Raw genomic sequence first — 16,986 nt, 5'->3', positions numbered from 1 at the left:
CATGTTAGTCCACATTTTAAAAGTAGAGTAAAATTTCTTTTTTTTTCTTCTCCATCCTTCTTTATTCCATAAACACCTAGTTACAAGTTGCACAAATCAAAAATAAAGGCAGAGGAGGGTGTAGGGAAGATTTTTGTTATGTGTGTGGGTGGGTGGGACAGGAAGGAGTTGGGAATGAGACCAGTCCTCTCCCTCCACAGTCCTGGTCAAAGGCCAATGAATGGCCCCTAGAGCGGGGCTCTGAGGAAGAGGTGGATGAAGGCCCAGGAGGCTCCTGCACCCATAGCTTACCGCCACAGACCTTTCCCTCACTGCATGGCGGGGGAGGAGTGGGGAGGGGAGCAGCAAAATGAAAAATCAAGTTAGCGGACACATCATGGAAAGGGACGTACAGAAGAAGTAGGTACAAGGGGCTGTGAACGTTCGCCCTGAGGCCCCCAGGGAGAGGTGGGGGCCAGCTTGCCTATTAATTAATATTAAATTGGGGCTGGGAGTTGGAGAGGGGCAAGTTCTCTCAGGGGCGATGTCCCAGCCTCTCGCGGTTGTATAGGAGAGGCTGAGGACAAGGGCCTTCACCAGTCATAGCGGCGGGACAGTCGGGAGGGGGAGTCCTCGGGTCCCTGTAGAGCCAGGCAGGGAGGCCCCTCAGCCCTTCGTCCCCCGCCCCCTGACGCCTCATGTCGTCGGAATTCAAGAGGGCGCTGCTGCCGGAATCGGGAGGACACTCGTCATCGAAGGCTGCGGCCTCACTCTCATCCAGATTGATGTAGTCCTGCCGCTCCTCCTGGTCCCCTGTGTGGTGGTTTCGGGAGCGTTGAAGAATGTGAGCCCTGTCTCGGATGTGGTGCCCAATGGACATCTGCTCCAGGCTACTGTTCGAAATCCGGACAGTCCTCTGAGTCTCCCGGATCCCGCCTGGTGCAGAGTGCATCTCTGACGTCTCTTGGTAGACCTTGGGAGCACCATCGCCGGTATTGGAGTAGGAGATGACCTTGGAGGAGGAAAAGGTCTGGTAGTGGCCTGCTGCGGTCATATGTTCCATGTTCCCAATCATGTCATTCATCATACCAAATATGTCCATGAAGCCACCGGACATTCCCAGCATCCCGAAGGGGGAGACAGCCCCAGCCTGCATCCTGAGGCTGGCAGGCCTGGTCCCTGGCATGTTGCCATCTGTGATGCTGAGGAGGGGGCTGTATCCAAAGCCCCTGTCAACATCCGGCTCATATGCTGGCGGTGAATGGCAAAGGGGTCCATCAGGAACATGGGGTCCTCCGGCTCCGCGTCCCTCATGAAGCGGAACATCCTGGTCGCAGCTCCAGGGGGCTCCACGCGGTCCCCGTATCGAGCTCAGCGGCCCATCCGGCCAGTTTCGCCTCTCGGTGCTGCACAGGCTCAGCGTTCGCGGCCCGGGACGCGAGGACTGCTCCGGGCTTGAGCTCTCCGGCCTCCTGCGCCGCCGCCTCCCACAGCTGCCCCCTCCGTACCCACCCCACCTGGGCCCAGGAGCCCGAGCCGCGGCCAGGCCCGGACGGAAGTGACGTCAATGCGGACCGCCCACCTGGGGCGTGGCCTGCGGGCGCTCCGCCCACCGGCGCTGGTGGCGAGGAGACTCGGAGTAAAATTTCTTAACATGACTATTCTACCTATGTTTCTATAACTCCTATCAAATAATTAAGTAGAGATATGCATATCTTAACTGAAAGAACTCAAGAAAAGAAATTCAAGCTTCAAGTTGCAATATTGAAATATTTTATGGGGAAATTATTTAATGATACAGGAATAATCCAGAGAAGATGAAAAGAACACAGCAGAGTCAGTGCACCTAAAAGAACTACTAACATTCCGCCATTTCAAGGGTTAATGTACAGGCAACAACAAGGATGTTGAAGGAAGAAATCCAACCTACACTGAAAGCATTAGGCGCAAACAGCTTTCCAGGAAATTATGGAATACTAATTGAATTGGTTCAACACGCTTAATGGAACACTGACTGAAAAGATGTACCAATACCAGGAAACTTAGAAGACAACTATTTGGCCAAGTGAGTGGAAGAGATTCATATTTGTACCAATTCAAAGAAAGGTGACCCAAGAGAGTGCTCACATTATAGAACAATCTCACTGATATCACATGCAAGAAAACCTCGCTGGAGACCATCCAAAAGAGTCGCAGGAGCACATTGACAGGCAGCTGCTCAAGGCTTAGAGTGGATTCAGAAGAGGACATGGGACTAGGGATCACATTGCTGATGTCAAATGGTTCAAAGCAGAGAATTCCAAAAGAGATGCTTACTTGTGCATCTTTGACTCTGCTAAGGCATTAGACTGTGTAGATCATAACTATGGATAAGCCTGAGAAGAATGGGTATTCTGGAACACTGCATGGTGCTTGTTGGGAACCTGCACAGGGATCAATATGTAGTTGTGGGAACAAAACAAGGGGCCTGCATAGTTTAAAATCAGGAAAGATGTACATCAAGGGTGTGTCTTCTCATCCTACTTATTCAATCTGTATGTTGAGTATATAATCAGATAAGTTGGATCAGAGAAGAAGGTGACATCAGTATTACAGGAAGGCTTATTAACAATGTGAGATGATCTGATAATACAACCTTTTTTGAGAAAGTAAAGAGGACTTGAAGCACTTGCTGATCAGGACCAGGGACTGCAGTTCCTATCAGAAGAGAACATTTCCTGAGAAGTGCACCTCATTTGGGAAAGGAGTGGGCCAGTAAAGGAGAGGAAACCTCCCCCGGAGATGAACTGACATCCCTGGCTACACCATGTGCTCAAACACGGGCAATTCTGAGGATGGTGCAGAACTGAACACTATTTAGTTCTGCTGGGTTTAGGGCTGCTATGGGTCAGAACTGACTTGATGATAACACACAACACATTAGTTACCAATCCCATAGCTATAAGATGAACCACCTTTGAAGTAAGAGCAGAAAGAAAACCCAGGCCTACCAGAAAGCAAGCTTCTGAGTTTGATCTGAAGTGGCAGAGGCTGAGACCAGAGGCAAGAGAAACTATGGAACGGAGAATATGCATAGTCGACAGTGAAACAGTGAAAGGCTTCCTGGTGCAGGGAGACAGAAGCCAAGAACGACACGACTGAGAGGCTGAGGAGCAGAGTGAGACCCGGCTGTTGGATTAGGAGAGGTGGTGTTACGCACCAGTGATTCCATCATCAATTTCTATGATCAACCCCTTAGTTGTGAGTATTGTCTGAGAGTTATTTGTAGTTCTTGCAATAAATGATGGAACCCAGCACAATTGTAGGGTGTGTGGGAGAAATAGTTGGTGTCAGAGAAATTAAAGAGGGAGAGAGTGTGGATGCAAGTCTGACCTCTGCCTCGTGGCAATAGGGAAGCCAGAGTAGGTTGAAAACAAGGACAATAGTAAAATCATATTTCTGCTTAATAGAATATTAGAATGCACAAAACTCAAAATGTGTGAGTTGCATAGAAACATTGTCCTCTATAAACAACAAAACAAAAATAATCTATGGCTAACAATTTCAATTATGTGAACATCTATACCATAATCCTATAGTTCTATAAACATATTTTCCCACATATGAAAATTTATAAGCTAGCCACTTCATGCCTTTATCCCCCCCAAATCTGGGTATCCAATGTCTATACTGCCCACTTACATCAACCAAGTTCTCTGAGGCTACAAGCACGTTCTTTCATAGGAAGAACCTTCCTTCTAGTTGGAACACTGTGAGTCCGCCTCCATTAGCAAAGTCAGATCAGGGCAGACCACCCATACGACCGCAGCAACATGCACCAATTCACAGGCTGAACAATTTCATCTTCACCCATTCGGTTTCTGTTCAACTCAGTGTGGGTCACCTCAGCCTCACCAGGGTGCCATTGGCCTGCTCATCTCTTGACCATGTACCCTGTCACAAATTCTCAACAACCAAAGCCCCCTTGAGCCAGGTCATGAACTTTAGACCAGCAAATCCTCTCTTATCCTCTCCTCCAGTCCCTGTGACCCAGGGCCATGAGTGTCAGCGGCCAGACTCAACCTGTCTCTCGATTGCTGAATTTCTCCCACCTGCACTGAACAAGTGGATCCAGGTGATCACCTGGAAAGTATTTCAGGCTGCCCACAGACGCTAATGTTCGGTCCTAGAGAGAAAAGTTCCTTCATGGCTCCAAAATTTTCTAGCTTCAGGCATAAACCACTAGTTCAAAATTCAAAAAGCCAAAATGGTTCTTTTTTTTTCCTTCAGGCATAGCCCCCTAGGCCAGTCTCTTAAAATGCAAATGTCCTGAGCAGTCTACATACTGGGTGGGACTTACTTTTCAAAGCCTTCTTTGCAGGCATGTCCTAACACATTTAAAGATTCAAATTAATAAAGTGAGCTTACAAACTATTTTTATACTTCCTAATAATCATTTCTATCACACATTATATCAATAACAGAAGGCAGAAGAAATCAGTATCATTTTAGTCCAGCCAGATCTTAAATGCATTCTTAACAGTCAAATTCAGTCTTTATCTGAACCATCCCAATTCATCTGCAATATGGCTGCTGCATCCATCCAGGGTGGGGCCTTCTGTCCACCATTTGGACTAAGCAGCATGGTCTCAGAGATGTTCAAGGGGCCATTTTGCCTCCTGAGCTCTAATATCCATTAATCACATTTACCATATTTTCACCACCTCAGTGTGGAATAACCCAAGAGAACAACCAAAGAGAAGAATCATAACTTTACCTTCTCATATTCTTTCCAGAAAACACTCGAGTACACAGTGTGGCCCTATCTGCCCTCTGCCTAGCCAAAGAAGCAAAACGACCATGAGACAGATGCCAAACAAGCCCCCATTCTCCATCTTTATGATTTGTTCCTCTAGCACCCAACTCCCATGGCACCATAATGTGTTAGGTCAGTTTGACTAGAGAAACAAACCCAGAGACTCTCACATATGTGTAAGAGAAAGCTTTATATCAAAGAACATTGTATCTTGAGAAACAACCCAGCCCAGTCCAGATCAAAACCCAAAGTCCGCCATTATCCCCCAAATCCTACATTAGTCAGTGAATCTCTCTTCAGACTCACACAGCCACATGCAGTGATGCAGAATGTCAGAAGATCACAGGTTGGCAGTGGATCTAGTGGTGGTGGAAGCATCACAGGTCTGGCGCAGGTTGCGATGTGGCTCCACGTGGCTGGTCAACAGGAAAGTGAAGCAGAGAGAGAGAGAGAGTCATGATTAAATTCAGATAATTTCTAAGAAACCCCCCTGCCAAATAATATTGTGAACTATATGGTTACATTAGATATAAGAATTTCAGATCATTTTCTAGTATCTAATAGATCACTGCATTCTATCTAATGTATGAAGAAGAAAACACATGTATTTTGCTTTACCATGTTAATGTAATTATTGTTATTTTAATTAATTATTAATATGATTAGTGTAATTATTGTTATTTTATCTGAGAGTGTCTAAAGAAGCAAAATGACAGTAGTTGTCATATAAAAAGGGAGGTCATAAAGGGAACTCCTCCTGTAACATCAGGGCGGGAGTTCTCCTTGGTCTCGGGGAACTGCCACTCGCAGAGGGAACGTCTGAGGAGAGGGTAAGGTGTGTCTCTTTTTGGTGTTGTTATGCTTTTCAGCTTTGGTCTTTTAATATTACTTGTATGTCTATTAGAAATGAGATGAGAACTGAAATGTTATATTATGATAAGACAATTCTAAACTTTCTAATCTCTTCCAAGGCCTTATAATTCTGTAATTTTGCATTGTAACAACATTAGGAGATTAATAACAGATTTCAAGGCATTGAAATTTCTTCTTATATACTGCATCTTTACTAAGTTTGGAATCTAATGACTCATGAATTTTACAATCCTGTATAAATGTTGGCTGTTGTTGTTTACTATTAACTGACATTATTATAAAATCATATTGAATTGCAGAAATATTATAGCCAAGTTGATAGAACTGGTAATTATTTGGACTAATCTATGTGTTCACTGATGTATGTAAAACATTTGTAAGGAAATAATAAATGCTATGGGTTTGTGATTTACACTGTGGCAAGGGGTGATAAAAATTAGTAAAGTTCTCTACTGAAGAAAAAATAATTAGCTAGAAAAACAGGCAAGTAAATATAAACTGATATAATTTTACTAACAACACATTTTTTTTAGAAAAGCATTCCCTAAGTAAAAGGTAAATTTGAGAAATAATTAGTTTTCATGAACAAAATATGCAAATCAATATAATTAATCTTGGATTTTATTAAATCAAACCATGCTATTCTACTTTTAATTATTCCCAGTGGAATATTATTGTAAGACTGCATTTTTGTCACTTTCTTATAAGAATTATTTCAAAAAGAAATATCGAAAGCATTAGGGTAGTGATGTCTATGAGACACAGGTATACCTCATTTTATTGGGGTGATTCCCTTTACTGTACTTTACAGGTATTGTCCTTCTGTGAACCAACTGAAAGATTATAGTCCATAGGTGCCATTTTTCCAACAGCATGTGCAGACTTGATAATACAACAGTCAAGAAATAAAAATAAGAACTGCATTCCATCAATCTGCTTAACAATGGATGCAGCAGTTTACTGACAGGAAGCTGCCAGAAGTCAGGGGAGACTCAGAGGGAGACATACAACAATGGATATCCTTATTAATATCAGATGGTTCTTAACTCAAAACAGAGAGTGCCAGAAAGATGCTTACCTTTTTATTTTTGTGTTAATTTTATTGACTACATCAAGATATTCAACGGAGAGGATCAAAACAAACTATGGATAATGAGAATTCCAGGAGAGTTCACTGTGTCCACGCAGATCTTGCACGTGGATGATGAGACAGTTGTGAGAATAGAGCAAGGGAATACTGCATGATTTAAAATCAGGAAAGGTATGTCATAGGGAGAGGGCTGAATCCTCTCATCCTACTTTCTCCATCTGTATGCTGAGCAAATCATCCAAGAAGAAAAATTCACATCAGGAAAAGAGGAAGGCTTAACAACCTGTAACATGCAGATGACACAATCTTGCTGAAAAAGAGAAGTACTTGAAATTGAAACACTTGTTGGTGATGATCAAGGATTGCAGACTTCAGTAAGGATGAACCAATGTAAAGAAGACCAAAATCTTCACAATTGGACCCATAGGTAGCCTCATGATAAATGGAGGAAAATTGAAGTTGTCAAAGATTTGGTCTTGCTTGGATCCACAATGAACGCTTATGGAAGCGGCAGTCAAGAGCTCAAAAGACCAAATATATGAGGTAAATCTGCAGAAGACCTTTTTAGAGTATTGAAAAGGAAGGATATTATTTTGAGTGTTAACGTGTTCCTGACTCAAGCCATGGTATTTTCAATTGCCTCATATATAAAAGTTGGACATTGAATAAAGAAGACCAAAGACGAAGTGATGCATTTGAATTGTGGTTCTGGCACAGAATATTGGCAGTACTAAAGGACACACCAACCTGTCTTGGAAGAAGTATGGCCAGAGTGCTCCTTAGAGGTGAATATGGTGAGACTTTGTGTGATGTTCTTTGGACGTGTGACATACTTTGGACATGATGTCAGTAGAGTCCAGTCCCTGGAGAAGGACATCATGTTTGGGAAAGTAGTGGGGCAGAGAAGGAGAGGAAGACCCTCCAGGAGATGGATTGACTCCATGGCCTCAACAATGGGCTGAAGCATAGAACCAATTGTGAGCATGGTGCAGGAGGGGCAGTGCTTGCTCTGATTTGCTTAGGGTTCCTATGGGCTGGAACCAACTTGATGGCAGCTAGCAACAACCTCTGCTTACATTATGTCTATGATTATGTTGCAGTAATTCTCACAGCTTTTCAAAATTTAAATAATCCTATTGCATATTTAAAAGGCCATAGTATAATATAAACATTACATATGTGTTATAGATATATATTTCATATATATACGTCATTCACTTTTTTTCAACTGCTTGAAACAGAACTAACACTCTCTCTGAGGTATGCTTAGGGAGTTTTGTAAACACTGCCATCCTTGATGAACCTGATACTAATTACCTAACCATCCCTGTTGGCTTTCATTGAGAGGATGATATGATGACACATGCTTAAAATGAGAGCCTTCTATGCTATATAACTTATTTTGTGATTTTCATAGCATACTGAGAATGGAAAATGTCCATACCTACTATGTCTCCAACTTCAATATAACTTCATCATTCCTCAGCTGTGTACTTAAAATAATAAGTGTTTTCACTAGGATAATAAGTGAAAATGATTTTACAAACCTGTTATATTTGCACTATATCAAGTTGTAAAAAAATTTATTGCTTCTTTTAAAATCAGAAAGTTAGTACAGCATTGTTATCATGAGGTACTCTGGTGTTTAGATGGTTATGCTTTGTGTACACACTAGAGGAGGGAGGTTCACACTCACCAGCTGCTCTGTGAGAGAAAGTCAGGCTTTCCGCTAACATGACGATTCTAGCCTGGGAACTCTATAAGGGTTTCTCTCCTCTGTCTTACAGGCTCTCTATGAATTGATATTGACCCAATGGCAGTGACAAATCATGGAGCATCACTATTTTCTCATTATTCATTTAAGTTACATTTTGCTGTGTTTCGTTATAAATAATAATTCCAGTCTTTGAAAGTTAGACTTTTCTTCAAAAAGAATAGGTACATCAAGAGTGTAGCAGTATCAGCCACAGATTGAATAGTAAGGAATAAGAAAGCAATCAATGTTGTTAGATCAGTCAAGTTGGTGTGAACTTACAACCCTTTGGACACCAGAAGAAAACACTGTCCAGCTAAAACACTGTCCAATCATATGCCTTTCTCACAATAGTTGCTATGTTTGAGTTCATGTTAACAGCCCCCATGTCAATTCATTTCATTGAGATATTATTTTTTACAGAACTTCTACCTTAACAAGAATATCTTTTCCCATGAGCTGGAGCCCCTTGATAGTATTTCAAAAGTACATGATACGGAGTCTCACCATCACATGGGTGTTCTTCTTTCAAAACAAATTTGTTTGTTTCTCTGATAGTCCAAGTTATATTGACTATTCTTTACAAACAAAATAATTCAAACACATTAGTTCTTCAGTGTTTCGTACTCACTTACTCACTGTCCAAATTATTACATGTGTATGAGTAATTTCAAACACCATGGTGTGGTTCCAGCACACTTTAGTCACAATGTAACACATTTGCTTTATAACATTTTAAAGAAATACTTTGCAGCAGATTTGTCCAATTTAATACATTATTTGCTTTCCTACCTCCTGATTCCATGTGTGGAATTTGTTGAATGTTTCATAACTTCTCTGTTAGGTCAGGTTGATTAGAGACATAAATCCAGACAGTCATATATGTGTGAGTTATTGTGCCAACCTGGCCAATAAACTCATGTGGGGTTAATTGAAGGGCTGAGGGATAAATGGTTCCGTGAGCCTCACCTGTCTAGTTCTCAGGTCTCTTGCTTTCTGATGGTTGGACCAGGGTGCAGCTGCCTTAGCCAGTTCCCTGCTTTAGCTGGCAAGGCTCATTTCCTACAAGACATCCCTGAGGACAAGCCACGTGGACCTACCCTGATGAAGCCCTGGGTGCTGGAGCAGCCGTGTGGAGACCCCTGCCAGCGCTGAGATGCTTACACATTCACTGACTCATCTTTCCTCTTGCAGTTTCCATCATTGCATCAGTTCTGTAAGTTGGATGAGGACTTCGTGGATTGGTGTTGGACATATGGGTTAATGGGTTAATGTTGGACTTGTGGGCTTGGGGAGTACTGGGTTGGGATGTTTTCTTGATGCAGAGTTAACCTTTATAGAAAACTCTCTTTTTTACATGAGTTTCTGTGGATTTGTTTCTCTAAGGTACCCAGACTAACACATTATGGTACCAGGAGTGGGGTACTGGATAAACAAATCATAAGATGGATGTTTGTTTGACCTCTCCCTCATGGTAGTTTTTCTTTGTCTTGCCAGAGGTCAGATAAAGCCGCACTCAACTCCATTGTTTTCTGGGGAAATAGGAAAACAGGAAGTTTGTAAGCCCACTTGCTTTCAACCATTAAATTTGATGTTCAGATGAGTTTAGGCCATGCCTGCAAAGAAAGCTTTCTTTTTGTTGAGGTGCTGTCCATATTGGTCTACGGACTTTTATTTGCATCAGTAAGTTTTTCAAGTGCTTTTCATTTTAGCAATCAAAGCTGTGCTTTATAAACCAAACCAATCAAACAAACTGCCAGGAAGTTGTTATTGACTCAGAGACCCTCTTGGACAGGGTACAACTGGTCTGGTGAGTTTCTGAGACTGTAAATTTTTATGGGAATAGAAAGCCTGACTTTCCTCCTGCTGAGCAGCTTGTGGTTTTGCAATTGCTGACCATGCAGTCAGTAGCCCCTGTAAATTTTTGGTCGGCATACAGAGTGAACAAACATGGGGAAAGGATACAACCTCTCCTGATATAAAACCATAAACTATTCCCTCGGTCTATTCTAATGTACAGGTTTCACATGAGCATAATTAAATGTTCTAAAGCATTTTCTTTGAAATGTTGCCCATAATTTTAAAAAAGCATCAGGGGGGGCAATAAAAATATTTTATGGGCATATACTTCACATACCATATAACTTAATTGTTTAATCACATTAAAAAGAGTTGTACAATCATCAGCACAATTTCAGAATCTTTTCTTCTAATGCTCATAGTACGCTCCCCATTTCCCCCTATCCTCTTCTGTCATGCTTCTAGGTGATTATTAACCCAGTTACTACCTCTATTGATCTACGAATCCTGGATTTCATATGCAGAATATAATGCACAACACAAACAGGAAGCAAACAAGCAAAACCCCCCAAAAACAATGACTAATCAAAACATAAAGTGGGTCATTGGGGTGCAGTTCACAATAGCAAGAAACTGAAAATAGCCTAAATGCCCATCAGTAGCAAAATGGATAGAGAAACCATGGGGTATCCACACAATGGAATATCATGTCTATCTCTATATCATGAAGCCCTAAAAACATCGATGAAACCATGAAATGGAAGGACCTAGAAATCCCTATGCTGAGTGGAGTTAGTCTATCACAAAATGACAAAAAATGCCTCAGTCCACTATGATAAGGATAAACACTAAGATGAAGGCTGGCTTCTGCTCTCAGGTCTTGTAATCTAATTCCATCTCACAAGCAACAAGGTAGCCTTCTTAGTACCCACTAACCTTATCACAACCCCCTTCATATTTACATTTTAAAAAACATTTCAACAGAGGAGACCTCACCTTAGCTGGGGTAAGGTTTTTGAGATGATGATAAGGGAGAAGACTATTCAGTTGTTGCCATACAACATTGAACGAAGATCAACCCAAGTTCGCATATGCTCCTACTGTAAACACAAGTCACGACAGGGGGCAGGATCATGTATCTCAGAAACGTCCGTTACAATTCTTTAGGTGTGTAACTGGGTGGAGCAACCTCCCCTGGGAAAAATTAAACAAAAGTGCTAAACAATAATTGTATAGAACTCAATGTCTGGTAGTATGTTCTTAATGGACACTTTTGATCTGTTTTCTATCCAGTTCTTGATGACATAGGCTGTATGACATAGACTACTAGAAGTCCAGACTCTGTGTTTTTGAGGCACACAACATCATTTGTAGGCCCCACCAGAAGGATTTGATGTGGAAACCCCACTGAATGAATCGGGCTTTACTTCAAAATCACCTGTAGCAAATTAAGGATTTAAGGTTGAAATGCCCTAATGTGAGAAGAAGCCGATGGCTGCCATACGTAGGTTAAGGATTTGGTGGTCATTGGACTTTGATTCAGATCTCCTGCTTTGAGGGTGAACAATGAATGGTGGCCTGAGACCATGTATATTTACAATTGCAATGCTCTCCTTGCACTGTTATGACATGCATTAGTCTTTTCAGCATGGTATTGCCTTTGTGATTTAGTATTATTGAAAGTTTTACCCTATCATTTACCTCCATTGTTTGTGTAAACAGTGTCCACTCACTAAAGGTTTCAATCTGTACAGGTCAAGTATTCATTTATGGGGGTCTGAAGCCAGCTTATACTTGTATAATTTCTTTTGCTCAATGGTGTTTTGAAATCAATATCAATGGCTAAATTAAAGACACTATTGATATTCCCCCAAAATGATATTATATAACATTCTCTATCAAAAAATGATAAACACACTTTAAAGTGAACCAGAGTCATATATGAACCAGAGATACATAAATGGTTTTGGAGCTCATGAATAATTCATGTCCCAATCTAAGAATAATTAGTTTTTATGGCATAGCCCACATCTTTATAACCCTCAGGAAGAGATCACTTAAAATATGAGTGCTGTATCAAAGTGTGGCAAAAGCCAAACCAAACCGGGTGACGCCCAGCTATCAGAATAGTGTCTCCACCCTCCAAGACTTGTTTTAAAACAAGCTTCCATCTGAATGAGGTGTCAACCAAATCCACTTGGAGGAACATCAGCCAGTACGATCCAAAGAATATAAATAATAAAATCTAAATCTGAGGAAGGGAATGATATCAGAGCTTAAAATATAAATTTAAGCCTATGAATCAAAGTGGAAGCTCCAAATCCATGTGTAAGTTTCTCACATGGGTTAAGCCTCTGGTGAACGCCTCTGACCATAGTCCAGGGCACACGCATATCCATGCTACCAGAGCGAGAGCACTGGAAAGTAAATTATAGAAGATCCAGTGAGGTTAAAAGGGAATATTTATCATTTTATCTCCCTTTTAATCCATTTTAAAGTTGTTAGCCATGATTTGTTTTGATCCACACAAAAGAAAGCCTTTGCTTAGTTGGTAGCTTCCAGGTAAATACATTTCCAGTATTCTTTCTTTTCCGTCAAGATCCATCTGACATGAATGTGACATTTATCCCACATTCTATGTACCCTTACAAAATCAGTTAGACTTTTTTTTGACAGATACCTGCTGCAGCCACTTTTAAAACAATTTTCAGTAAAATTTACTTGGCTATGATATTAAATCTATTGTTTAATAATAATCTCCAAATTCTATTAACTTGATATTTTTTCCTTTGGGAGTGGGCAGAAGCATGAATCTCTTCCACTACATAAGCAAGGCAGTTGTCTTCTAAATGTCTTAGCACATAGGAGAACACCTTCAATGTTGTGTCCCTTTATTGAAACATTGCAATTGGTATTACATAAATTTAGGGAACCTTTTTACCAATAGCTTTACTGCAGCATGAACTTTTTCCTCCAGACCATTGCATATTTCAGCACAGACTTCCCCTGTTCCTTTTATGTTATTATTTCTTCCTTTCACTGGAAAGGTGTAGAAAGACTAGAAAGTTCATATATTTCTGGTAGGATTGCAGAATTGTACAGCCACTATGGAAAACAGTACGGTGCTTCCTTTAACAAATGTAAAGAGATATGCCCTATGATCCTGCCATCTCTTTACTTAGTATATTCCCTTATGTAATAGAAAATAAAATACACTCATGCTTATTGTAGTAACTTCTATATTAGCAGAAAAATAGAAACAACCAAAAAACCTACGTGTGCAGGAATAGATAAATAAATCCTGTTATGTAGACACAATGAAATATTACACATCCTACAATACAATGCAGATATTGTCAAGCAACTCTTCCCATGGACTACATGTGAACATATCACACTCAGCAGAGTTAGTGAACCTCATAAAAAACAGTGTTCCATGTCTTCATTATTATAAGCGAAAAATGGTTTTCCCACCATAGGAAAGCTTTCGAGAACAAAATTCCAGCAGGAATTGCATTTTGTTTTCTTTCTACCAAAAAAAAAGAACTGGGAACAGAACACGTGGTTTGGACCCAGGGCCTCTGTGCTAAGGATCTCATAGACCCAGGACAAATTGATGCCCAAACTCCTGTTGATTTTCAAGACATGCTGATACGGATACTGAAAAGTGAGAAAGACCTTCTTCTAGAACTAAGAGAGGGATATTTTTTCTCCCCAAAAGCTTATTTTAAAAAAACAAACTTTTATTGGGGGCTCTTATAGTTCTTATAGTCCTTACATTCATCCATAGTGTCAAGCACTTTTGTACATATGTTGCCTCAGCATTGTCAAAACATTTTCTTTCTACTTGAGGCCTTGATATCAGCTCCTCATTTTTCTCTCCCTCTCTCACCCATCGTTCCTCCTTCATGAACCCTTGATAATGTATAGATTATTATTTTCATATATTACATCATCCTCTCTCTCCCATCACCCATTTTTCTCTTATCCTTCCCCCTGGGAGGGGGTTATATATTGATCCTTGTGATCTATTCCTCCTTTCTCTCCCCATCTCCCCCTTACATCCTGGTATCTCCATTCTCATTATTGGTCCCGAGGGGTTTATCTGTCCTGGATTCCCTGTCTTGCAGGCTCTTATCTGTAGCAGTGTGCGTGTTCTCTGGTCTATTCAGAATTTTCAGGTAGAATTGAGGTCATGATTGAGGTCAAGGGAGAGGAAGCATTAAAGGACAAAGGAAAGTTGTATGTTTCATCGGGGCTATACTACACCCTGGCTGGCTTGTCTCTTCCTTGTGACTCTTCTGTAAGTAAATGTCCATTTAGCCACAAATGGGCTTTGGGTCTCCCGTCCATACCCCATTCTCACACCTACATTCATATTAGTATGATTTTGTTCTGGATCTTAGATGCCTGATTCCTGATACCATCAACACCTCATGATCACACAGGCTGCTGTGCTTCTTCTATGTGGGCTTTGTTGCCCACTTGTTTATCTTCAAGCCTTTAAGACCCCAGATGCTATATATATTTTGATAGCCGGACATCATCAGCTTTCTTCACCACATTTGCTTCACCACATTGCATACAACCATTTTGTCTTCAGAGATCATATTGGGAAGGAGAGCCTCACAGAATGCCAGATTATTAAAACAAAGTGTTCTCATGTTGAAGGAGTACTTGAGTTGAGGCCCAATATCCTTAATACATATCACATAAATATTAGTACACAGATCTATTTCCCTATTTAAGCTTTCAATCCCTTCGTATTTAGAGAGAAATAAAATTCTGTTTGCTAAATGCATTCATTCGTTATCTCTGCTATAGCAAGCCTGGATAACTAAAACCCTTGCAAATACATTTTTCAATAATTAAGATGTTGTTGAGTAAAAGTGTGATAGAACTTCAATAAGAAATAGATCATTCAAAATCACAGTCAGATGTTAAATATGATTCTCTTAATAATTATGGTAAGAGAAGGATTAGACGTATAAACAACAAAGATACCATAGACCTAAATACACCATCCACCAATTTGATCTAATTGATATTTATTGTGCATTCCATCCAAAAACAATATTGCACATGGAGTATTTATCAAGCTACACTACATTCTGATCACAAAACAAGATTAAGTTTGAAAAGATTCAGTTCTTATATTTTCTCTGATCTTAACAGAGTTGAGAAGAAATTAACAAACCACAAAACACAGTCTCGGCAAATGCACAAATCAATGTCAATTAAGTAACATGTTACATACACATGTGTCACCAAGAAGATACTATTTTTACACTTAAAATACAGCATATTAATATTTGCAAAATATCACCAATAAAACAAATGCCTATAAAATTAAAAACAGTCACAATTTTTCAATTTTCATGGAGTTCATAAACTCCATGATGGAATCCATTTTGTAGAGTAGGTTATATTCAGTATGTCTTCAACACTACAAACTTTTTCTGGCACGAGAAAAAGATACACTAAATAGTTTTCAAATGGATGAATGCCCAGAGACATGAGTAAATGAGTGAATGGGCCAATCAGTCAATGGGAAATGTACTTCCTTGGTTAGATCACTAGTCTACCCAGGAAGTTCATGGCGCCAATGAAAGGCACAAAGCATGGTGTTTTGGGTGTTGTGGTAAACTGAGAACTTGGTAGTAAGTAATTAAAAGTAGAAACCTTTTACCACACTCATAACAATGGACACGGAAAACCAGCCCTGTTTTGAGAACGATCCAGAGATCTCTGAGATAGACATGTTTTCAAATACACATCCACCAAGCTGAGTATTGTGCCTGCCGCCATAGCCTTTCAGTAAGGAGCAGTCTTAAAGGAGCTACCAAAATAGATTAATCGTTCCTGTGGTCCCTACTCCCTATGCCTGAAGATTATCTGCAGTTACGAGCAATCAGGTTCTTTAAGTAACCCACTGTAAAATATAGAAAACAACGGTGGAAGGCTTAGGGGTGTTTGAGGTCAATTAGCATTAGATCAAGACAATGACTCCCCTCATAGCTGCTTTATTATGTTACCTGGTTATGACAGTACCCATTGACTATGTATACTTTAGCTGTATGATGTGCATGTCTTATGAATGTTCTGCAAGCCCCATTACATATATCCTCTGGAAATTAAATTCAGTCTCTCTCAGTCCTGACATGGGAAGAGGTGCCCCTGTGTCCGCTGTCTGCATAACTATCTTTATTACTGTCCACCATCACAAAGTAACTTCTAAGGACCCTTTGAGTGCTGGGGATACCCTCCTTACCCTGACAGGTGTCCCAAGGCAAATAAAATTACCTTACGGCAAAACATTTCCCTTTCATGTAAATATGTATGTTATGGTTATATCAGCTTATTTATAATGAGTGATTGCATAATTAATTCCCTTAAATGATGTAGGATAGTCACAATGAAATGCACGTTAATTTAAAGATAATATTATGTAGACTAATACCATTCTTTAATAAACATAATGATTAAAATGTATTATTTAGGTGGTAATAATTATTATGAAATCAAGCTCATCCAAGCCCAAAGTTTAATACAAATTGAAATGGAAGATCTGCTGTGCTGATTTTTTATTTGAGTTTAAAGTCTATTAGGAAACCGGGTGGCAGATGGTAACGCAGGGCCCATGTGAGGTTTGATTGCCACTGAGACGGGCCGTGCAATTTCAAAGGCAGAGAGAGA

The 16,986-nt window shown here is 40.4% G+C and overlaps 1 pseudogene; it reads right to left on the bottom strand.

Moving 5' to 3' along the window:
- Positions 1-572: 572 nt before the first annotated feature.
- Positions 573-1,492, bottom strand: LOC142424393 (myeloid leukemia factor 2 pseudogene; annotated as a pseudogene).
- Between the last annotated feature and the right edge of the window lie 15,494 nt (positions 1,493-16,986).

Source organism: Tenrec ecaudatus, chromosome 13 (assembly GCF_050624435.1).
Source record: "Tenrec ecaudatus isolate mTenEca1 chromosome 13, mTenEca1.hap1, whole genome shotgun sequence".
NCBI lineage: Eukaryota > Metazoa > Chordata > Mammalia > Afrosoricida > Tenrecidae > Tenrec > Tenrec ecaudatus.
Note: the sequence above shows the minus strand (reverse complement) of the source record. Positions and strands in the feature narration are given on the sequence as shown.